Source organism: Scardinius erythrophthalmus (genome assembly GCF_964197995.2).
Source record: "Scardinius erythrophthalmus genome assembly, chromosome: 1".
Taxonomy (NCBI): Eukaryota; Metazoa; Chordata; class Actinopteri; order Cypriniformes; family Leuciscidae; genus Scardinius; species Scardinius erythrophthalmus.
The window spans coordinates 3,808,884-3,819,613 of NC_138221.1; positions in this window are offsets into that span (position 1 = coordinate 3,808,884).

The window sequence follows — 10,730 nt, forward strand, 5'->3', positions numbered from 1 at the left end:
CATTTTGTTTTTGTGAGAAATCCATGTCATGTCAAACCACATTCCAAGAAATAGTATCACTTGTTCTAATAATGTTAGATTTATACATCTACTTAGCCTATCTTTTTATTTTTAAAGAAAATATATTTGGTTTTCTCTACATAGAATTTAAATCACCCATTCATATCTGATTGCATTTTATTAACAATATAATCCACATTTCTGCCTCTAATCCAAAATCATCTGTCTAGGGAGCGATGGTTTGATGAATAACTGAATAACTGTCCTGCTCCCGCATAAAACACCAGCATTTGATCCGTTTCTGACACTGTATGAACCTGAACTAACTTTAGCTGGACAATAACTTTATTCTAGAGCTGCTATAAAGCCAAAACAATCTCTGTTACTTTAATGTCCTATTATCACTGTAAAGCCGCTTTGGAACAATGTTAAAGCGCTATAAATGAAGATGACTTGACTGTGTGTGTGTTCCTCTGAGTGTCCGGCAGGAGGCGCCACATCCTCTCCACTCTCACTGATGACGTGTGATCTTCCGCTTTTTCTTTTTTCCCCAATAACTTTATTGAGCAGTATAAACAAACATAAATGTCCTGGTACAAAATATGAAATGTCTTAATCAGATAACAGATTTAATAAAGAATAAAACAAAAATACATTCCAGTAAATAATAAATAAATAAAAGACTGTTTTTTTTCAGCAAGTTTGAGATCCTCTATCAAAGTAGGTAAGATTAAAGCACTCTTTTTCTTTATTAATTTTAACAATAAGAAGTAATGACACAGTTCCTTGTGAAGAACGTAACAGTTTGGAAGTGTTTTCAGGAATCTATTGTTGTGTAAAAATAATTTCCCAAGAATAATAAATGTGTTTACTGCCAAGTCATGCGTTTCATCTTTCAGAAACATACCAAATATTGCATTTTCCTTTGTTAATACGGGTAAATCTGCAAATAACCAGTAATGCAAATCCTCCCAAAAGGCACAGGCAAACTTACAGTCATAAAACAGATGTTCTGGTGTTCATTATATGTTTACTCCATTAAGAATTTTAAAGTGCACTTACTTTGCTTTTGGTGCAACTGGAAATCTAAGATATTTTCTCCTTAAAATCTTAACTTTTTTTAAAAAATATTGAAAGATTGAATTTTTATTTATTAAAAAAGTCTTTCCGAATTGTAGTATTGGGTGAATTTAGGTTAGTGAGAAACTCTTTTCCCCAAAAGCTTAGGAAGACAGCGGGTTACATTACTGTGAGATATGCTGAAAGACATCTGAATTATAGATTGTGGTGTTGCTTTTATAATGTTATCACACTGTTCTCTGTCAAATACATTACATTTTGAACAGAAAGTCAAAAAAGACATAACTCCAGTGTTAACTAATATATGCATCAGATCACAGGCTACATATTCCTTTCTCCCACAAATGTTCATAAGATAAAGAATTATTCCTAAACACCACACATCTACAGTTCCACATGTTGTGAGGACTGAAATTATGCTTTTAGATCATTTTCCAGTCAAGTAAAACCTGTTGATGAAACACTGATAACTAACAGAGTTTTTTAAGGTCATAATCACATTTAAGGAAAAGATTGACACTTCCTAATTTCATAAAGAATTGACTGGGGATATGAAACCAAAAGCTATTTTCATTTTTCAAAAAGGATCTTAACCAATTCGTTTTAATAGTACCATTAATACATTATACAATACAGCTCTCCTGTTCCCGTTGAGACAAAGCGCAGAGGCGTTGTGTGTGTCTGTGTGTAAACATGATGGTTACTGTATAGACTAAAAAGATTCAATATTCCTCAAAACTAATAAAATCATTGAAATGCAGAATACTCAGCAAACCTCCAATAACTAAATTTGTTAAATAAAACATACATTTTTATGCATTTAATCTCACTTAATGAGCAATGTACTTGCTTCTGATCTTCGATGATTCAGCTAAACCAGAAACAAAATGTTAGGGTTTGGGGTTGAGGAGATGAAGCGACGACTCAACTGCTGGGAAAATGGGCTTAATTAATAATAATAAAAATAAACAAAATACAAACAAAAACTACCCAGAGGGGTTGGGTTGGATTTACTTGACTTGACTTGACTTGACCACAGGAGGAGCACACAAGGGTAAACTTACAATCCAGCACAGAACTGCAAACACTAGGGCTGCGTCCGAAACCGCATACTCAATGAGTTGGTACTTAATTTCAATAAGTACTTACTTAACGAGCGCTAAAAGAGTAGGTACTTTATAGCCAGATCTCGTTGAGTATGAATGCAAACCGGACATCTGCCATGTTGACGTTATCATGTGACCTACGACGCGTTATCACAAGCGCAACAACTTTAAAGATTTGAACGACACGTTTAATTCATCTATCTGTAAATATCTTATTGATTAAACTAATTTTGTGGTCTTTTTGAAGAAACTGCTGAAACCCATTTATTTTGTGATTACATTTAGGGTTGATTTAAGTTCTTATATTTAACCCTACTAATGTGACCCATCGTTTTATCCTTAACGATATGATTTATTTTTATTACGAAATCCCAAAATTGTCATCTCTTGAATATGTTGTTAATTTCTTTATTTTATATCCAAACATTTTCATCCACAAGCAAAAGTGGCTAACTGCTCTGTTTTCCTCGTTGAAAAAAATGCATTTTTTAAATGTATTATAATGAATTATTTAAGAAAATATATATTGAAATATTCAACCTTGTAAGTTTTTTCCTGTGTGAAAAATCTCATATTATGTATGCAAACCCATGAGATATATATACCTCATAACATATATATGCCTCATAACATCAGTAACTGACAGTAACCAGTCACTGCCCACCTCCTCCTGGCCCCCAGCTCATCTCTTCCCTCCTACTCCAGAGCCAGCAAGACGCTCTCTCTGCTGCCTCACCCAACCTACGGACAGCTGCCTTCCTCTCCCTTCCTGCTATACCCAGAGCTGTGAGTGTCTTCCACACAGACTGCGCCGGGAAACCCCTACACCCGACCTCAACTGGGAATAGCCAGGTCTGCCACCCTTTGGCCCTGCACTGCTCAACGAGGTCCTGATACTTAGTGGCTTTCCGCTCATACGCCTCCTCGCACCCGTCTTCCCACGGGACCGTCAGTTCAATCAAGATTATCTTCCTTGCCTCCTCAGACCATAAGACCACGTCCGGCCTCAGCGGTGTTTGCACAACCTGGGGGAAGACTAGCTTCCTTCCCAGGCCCACCCTCAACTTCCAGGATTGAGCTGCTTGCAATAGGCTCTTTTTTGTCTTCTTGGGGGCTGGTGGTTTCTCACCTTCTTTAATGAACTGTGTTCGGTTCTTTGGGTCACTAGAAAAAATATATTGGTAAAATTCATGGTTATAAAAAAATTCTGCTTAAAATATTGAGAATAGTAGGATTTAAATATATATATATATGTATATGTATACAAAAGGGATTTATTTAAGCAAATTATATTTAGTTCATAATGATTATTTGTTGCGTGATGATTATTTGGGTATGAGTATGCGCAGTTTCGCCGTAAGCTTCATAAAGAACGTAAAGGGATTAGCGACGCGTCCATTGTTTATTCACAACCCATCGTCAGGAGCACACAGCCCGTTGGTATGTAGCGAATTTAGAACCTTTTGAAATGTTTACCATGAGCTACGGTCTGCTGTACTTTAATTTAGGAATGTTTAAAGTTTCGTACTTGTGTAATTGTTGACATTGGCTGCGCCTAGTCCGTGCTGAGAGACTTAATTTGTAGTTTAAGTTAGCGCATGTACTGTTCAGTTCTCTCGGTTTACGATATGTTCGAACGCTGGATAATTAACAAATTACCAAGTAAACTAATGTAGCAGTTGGCTGTGTGGTAGGCGACGGAGTTGCATTTAGTTAAACATTGAATTGAAGTGTTATAATGATTATTGCACTTTGCCTGTTGACTCGTGTGATAGCTGTACTCTGCGCAGGTGCGCTGAAATGCATGATGGGAAATGTAGTTTCAGCGGGGTTTCTGACGCAGCTCTGTAAGACTGTATAGGAGATTATATAATAATGTATTCTTATTTACATCAGAAATAGTTCTAGTTATTTTATTGTAACTACTTCGTTTGTTTATTTTGCATTATATATTCAATGGATATATTTGTAACACTGGTTTATTTCTTATTTCAGGTTTATGACCTGTGGTCTGTTGTAAATAAAAACAAAAATACAAGACTAATGACAAACACGAGTCGTGCCATGTGTGCTGCCTGTCACTAGCCCATTCGGATGGCTGAAAAATTAAAAAGATCCGAACAGTCATAAACCAAAGGACTGCCATTCAACATTGTGGCTCTGTTCTGAAGCCAAAACAAAGCCTGAAGACCAGAAAATAAATCAGTGACTGGTTACCTTATCTAGTTAAGTTTAAAAGCCCATCTATACTGCCTATTCACTTGCTAGTCTGCAAAGCTAAAAAAGAAAGCAAATTAACAAGATGGCAGAAAAGGAGAAAATAGAGAGGTTACGGCAGAAGCGTTCAGCAGCCCAGACTGCGTTCACTAAAAGAGCCAACCATCTCACCTCCAGGGCCAATGCACTAGAAGAAAGGGATCTAAAGGCTGAGTGGAGGGAGTTCAAAGGAGACCATACCAGAGTGGAAGATGCAGGATTTGAGTATGCTATGGCCCTACGAGAATTAGAAGATGAAGAGGCCACAAAAAAGGCAGATCAGGTTGACGAGAAAACATTGGAATGCGACCGCAAGTTTGATGCAGTTAAACACCTCATCCAAAACAGCTTCTGGACCAGATTTGCTGAGGAGCAAATCTCCACCCTCGTAAAAGAGGCTAACTCAGCGCTGGATCAGGCCGAAGCAACCGACCATCTACAGCTGTCTAGGAAGGAGTGTGAACTGGTGAATAGAAACCTAGAACGAGAGGTCTGTGAAGTCAACAGTCTAGTAACTGAGTGGACAGAAATGATCCCTCATGCCGAGCTAACGGAATCTAGAAACCGTAGCAGGATGATGAGAAAGCGTCAAGAAAGACTGAGGGATAAGTGGGCATGGCGACGCAGTACTTGGTCTGATGACGAAGAGGAGCAGAAAGAACTGGTGAAACTGAAAGTTACTGGGAAGAAAGACGAAGACGAGGAAAGCCAGACCGGTGAGCAAGCCGCGTCTATTAGTTCTTCTCCTAACCGTAAACTGTCCTGTCCCGTAGACAGTCACACCCCTATAAGCGAAGTTCGGCATATCCCGCCCATCGCTCCCACCTATCTCAGTTATGGTGGACTTCAAAATGCTACAAGCACGCCATTGCAAGTCCAAGATGCTCCCAACATGTACCCAGGGCCATTCCATTTCAAGCCCCAAATCATGCTGGAACGTGCACGCCTGCCTACATTCTCTGGTAACATGAGAGATTACTACCGTTGGAAAGCTGAATGGGAGGACCTTCAACAGCTGGGGAACCCTCATGGTTTGGAAAATATAAGAAAGTTCCATCTTATAGGAAGTCTAGACGACAAAGTCAAAAGAGACCTCGTCTTGTCCAGCTGTGGATCTGCCACTGACGTGTTCAGGCTTCTAGACAACAAATATGGAAACAAGCCAAAAATAGTGCTACTTATCTCGAAAGAAGTACATGACCTACCGCCTGTAAGGGGAAACAGCCCTAGAAAGACGATCGAACTAATTCAAGCTGTGGAAAGAGCTCTTCGTGACCTCCAAGTCCTGGGGAAAGAAGATGCTGTAAAAAATCGGTTAGTAGCACAGTCGATTGAAAGTAAGTTACCAGACTCCCTGAAAGAAAAGTGGCTAACTCATAAGAACGACCCTGCAAGTGGCTTTTCACCCAGAAACCACTTTGATTGTCTAATGGAGTACCTGAAAAAACAGGAGGACATTCTTGAAGAGTTGGATCAACTGCAGCCTAGCTCTAAAGACTATACTGAGAGGTCACAGGAGAAGAGTAGAGAAAAGAAGGCATTTACCAAGGCTACATCTATCCAAAAGGGCTCTCATCTTAGTTCATGCATAACCTGTGGGGACGAAGGGCATGCAGGTAGATTGTTTGCTTGCAAAGCCTTCAAGAAGCTCAACCTGTCAAGCAAGAAAGATCAGTTAAAGAAGTCAGGAGTATGCCCCAAATGTTTGCGCATCCATAATGAGGACGGCAGCTGCACTGAAAGGTTTCTATGCTCCAAAGAAGACTGTCAGAAAGGAGGGTCCTCAGACCACAACTACTTACTCTGCCCGTTGCCACAGACGAAAAAGAACGATAAAAAGAATGAAGAGCAATGCAAAGCCAAAGTAGAGAAGAAGAGACTTGGATTGACAGACAAACAAGAGAAGGTTCTTGCCAAACTCTCCCCTGAGCTGAAAGCAGAGGTCAAAGAAGCTTTTTCAAATAAGATTTCAACAACATTGTGCACTAGTTCAGACAGTGAGCCATTAGAGTACCCCGTAGTAATGATGCTACTCTCCGTGACGACTAACTCGGGCCAGCTAATCGGTACACTTATCGATCTTGCGTCAGATACCAATTATATCTCAAATGAAGCCGCTGAGCGTCTTAAGCTGAAAGGCGAAAACATCAAGCTGATTGTGCAAGGAGTTGGAGGAATGGAGAAGATAGTTGCTACCAAAAGGTATACTCTGAAACTAAGAGTAAAAACACAGAAGGGTACAGTGGCGGAGCACAAGCTCCTATGTTACGGCCTGGAAAACATTGCAAAAGTGAACCAAGCAGTCACGCCACAGCAACTACTGAAATTCTTTCCTAACGTTGCCGCTCACGACTTCGTCCGTCCAGAGAAGATTGACCTACTAATAAGTCATAGGGAAGGTCGCCTGGTCCCACAGCCAATCAAAGTGGAAGGAGACCTTGTTCTCTGGGACGGTCCTCTGGGAATAACGGTCGGTGGAGCTCATCCTGACCTCTTCGAGAAAGTAGACTTAGCGGTGCACAGGTCCGAAACTCATTTTGCACAATCAATGAGATCAGCTTCGAAGGCTTATAAAGAAGTCCTTATTGACCCAACTGAACCTACCAAAGCTAAAATGGTTGATGGAGAAACAATCCTCAGGAGTACTGCGTTCACCAACAAAGAAATTTTCGATTGGTTCAAGTGGGACAGCGTCGGCGCTGCCTGCGACCCTCAATGTGGTGGCTGCAAATGCGGTAGATGTCCCCCTGGTGGGAAAGAAATGACACTAGGAGAGGAAAGAGAAATAGAAAAGATCAAAGAATGCCTCACCTATGTGCAAGCAGACAAGCACAGCAGGTCTCCTCACTGGGACGCAGCTTATCCGTGGAAAGGAGACCCTGCGACATTACCAGACAACAGACGTGCAGTGGAGGCGACATTCCTCAACACTGAGAAACGCCTCGAGAGGGAGCCGGAGTGGAAGGCTGCATACGGGGAGCAAATCCACGAGATGATCTCAAGGGGAGCTGCCACCAAACTCACTCAAGAAGTACTTGATAGCTGGAAGGGACCGAAGTGGTACATCAGCCATTTAGTCGCACCCAATCCACACTCATCCTCTACCCCTGTAAGAATTGTATGGAACAGCAGCCAAGAGTTCCGTGGGGTGAGTTTGAATGACCTTTTGTACAAGGGCCCAGACGTCCTAAATCAGATCAGAGGAGTCCTTCTAAGATTCAGGACTGGATTGTACGCTGCCTTAGGCGACGTGAAGAAAATGTATAATTCTGTCTGGCTTAAAGACAAAGAAGTTCATCTCCATCGATTCCTCTGGAGAGACAACCCAGAGGATGAGATTCAAACCTTCGCTGTCGTCAGAGTTAACATCGGGGATAAACCTGCTGGCTGCATTGCCCAGGTCGCTATGAGGGAGACTGCTAATCTTCCACAGTTTGCAGCCATGGTTGAAGAACGCCGTGTTCTGGTAGAAGACAGCTATGTCGATGACATATTAACATCCCACAATGACATCAAAACACTGGAAAAGATTACCAACGGAGTTGAAAAGATCTTGGAGGCTGGAAGCTTCTTCCTAAAACCGTGGGTTTTGACAGGCCAAAGTGGGAGGTTAGAAACTGCAGTTAACTCCAGTAACAGTGAGACAACTTTGTCCGCGCCTAAGACTCTGGTGTTGCCTAATCAGATGCGAGACGAAGAAAGTAAAGCACTGGGTGTCGGCTACGAACCAGAGACTGACAAACTTCGGGTGTTGACATCCATCAATTTCTCAAAGAAGCGAGGCAAGATGAGGACGGGAATTGATTTGAAAGAAGATGAAGTAAGAAGTGGAACTCCAAACCCCTTAACTCGTCGAGTACTTCTAAGTCAGGTCGCTGGGTTCTACGACCCTATCGGTCTTGGCACTCCAGCAAAGCAGAAAGGAGTAATGCTTGTAAGGGAATCCTACCAAGAAGCAAGTATAGGCAATCCAACTAAAGATACTTGGGATGACCCACTGTCGCCAAAAATCCGGGAGGCTGCTATTAGACTCTTTGAAGAGTACGTGAGACTTGGCAAGATAAAGTTCGAAAGAAGTCTCACACCTTTTGGAGCCATGGGCCGCCCTATGGGTGTCACGTTTTCGGATGGGAGTGAGGCTTCCTACGGCGCTGTGCTTTATCTCCGCTGGGAAACGCAAGGAGGAGTTGTTGTGAGGTTTGTTGAATCGAAAGCCAAACTTACTCCTCTCAACCAAAAAGGGGACGTGATCAAGGCAGAGTTATGTGGCGCTGTCTTCGCAACCCGGTTGAAAAGGTACTTTGAGAAGCACTGCCGCCTTGAGGTCGAATGCTGGGTCCACTTTGTGGATAGCCTAACTATCTTAGGGGCGATCCAGAAGGATAGTTATGGCTACCAAACATTCTTCTCCAACCGAATCGGTGAAATACAGATGGCTGGGCCAGTGGATGACTGGAGGTGGGTTGACGGCAACCTCAATATTGCTGACATCGTCACTAGGGGAGCAACTCCTGAAGAGCTCGATGAAGAGTCAGAATGGCAACAAGGCCCCGAATTTCTAAAAAGACCTAAAGTTGAATGGCCTGTAAAGATGGCCAGCGAAATTGTGACCAAAGTTGCTGATAAGGTAAAAAAGTTACAAAGAAAGGCATTCTCAGCTGTAACCACCAGAGCTCAATCGCAAAAGATTTCGAGACCCTGCAGCGCTGATGATGGCGCTAGCGTGGGAGTTAATATACTCCAACAACTGCCAAAAGACCTAGGTCCAACTCAAGCAGTAGAAAGGCAGAGAAAGAAACTTTGGGGCGTGACTCTTGTGCGTCTGGTGGAGCCCAAACGGTTCAGTAGCTTATCAAAACTATGTGGAACTGTCGCTTGGGTTCGACGAGCTGCAGAATCTTGGCTAAGTGTGAAGTACCGAGCCTTGAATTCAGCAAAGTGGGAGGCAAAGAGTTCTAACCTGTCTGTAGAAGAGAGAACAGTTGCTTTTCAAGACTTAGCCCTTGCTGCCCAGGACGGCTTGAACTTTAAGACTACAGCCTTGAACCGCCTAGTTGTAACCAAAGATGAAAACACAGGACTCTTGCTTTGTGGCGGTAGAGTACAATCTTGGAGTGAAGACGGTAGAGCGGTACCGTTGATCCCTTTCCAGTCATGGTTGGGGACTTTGCTGGCTAGAGAAGCTCACGAGGCCAATCATGAAGGTGTTGCTGCTACACTGCTACGTACAAGAAGAAAAGCTTGGGTCATAGAAGGCTGAAGGATAGTCAAGAAAATTATTAACGAGTGCGTTACTTGCAAGAAGCAAAGAGCAAAGCTATGCCAACAAGTAATGAGCGACCTTCCTCATGAGCGTACTAGCAGAGCAAACCCTTTTGAGTATACCACTTTGGACCTCTTCGGTCCCTTTGAGGTCAGAGATGCAGTAAAGAAACGGACCAAGAAAAAGGTTTGGGGAGTTGTATATTGTTGCATGGCTTCCAGAGCCATCCACGCGGACCTCGTTGACGACTTGTCTGCTGAGAGCTTTCTTCAAGCCTACTCCAGATTCACTGCCCTGAGGGGGCACCCTCGGAAGTTATGGTCCGACAGGGGCACAAATTTCGTGGGTGCCAAGTCTGCTCTGAGAGATCTACACAAGCACTTAGCATGTTTACAGAAGGTGGCTGTGGAGGACATAGCAGCCAAAAATGGAACCGAATGGCAGTGGGATTTCCATCCTGCGGACTCGCCCCACAGAAATGGAGCGGCCGAGGCAGCTGTTAAACTTATCAAAAGAGCTCTCAATAGCCTCGGCGGAACAACCGGCAGCTACACTTGGGGGGAGTTCCAAACTCTTCTCTACTCAGCAGCCAACCTAACTAACGAACGACCCATCGACGCCAAAGCGCAAGAGCAAGAGGATACAGTAGAGTACTTGACTCCTAACTCCCTCATCCTGGGACGCACCGGACAAAGAGGAGATATGCACAGTATCGACTTAGAAACCCACTCTTGGCGTAGGCTAAGGGCTGTTCAAGCGGGAGTTGACAAATTCTGGTCAAAGTGGAGTGAACTAGCGGGACCAAACTTGTTTATCCGGCATAAGTGGCATAGAGTGGAAAGAAGTGTCCAGGTTGGAGATCTGGTTTGGATCGCAGACCAAAATGCCCTGAGAGGACAGTTCCGGCTCGGTCGAATCGTCGTCACCTATCCGGACAAGTCTGGAGTGGTCCGAGATGCTGACGTGGCAACCTGTATAGGCCTTCCTGCCTCTCTTGTTGCTAGGACCCGGGCAAAAGATTCTAC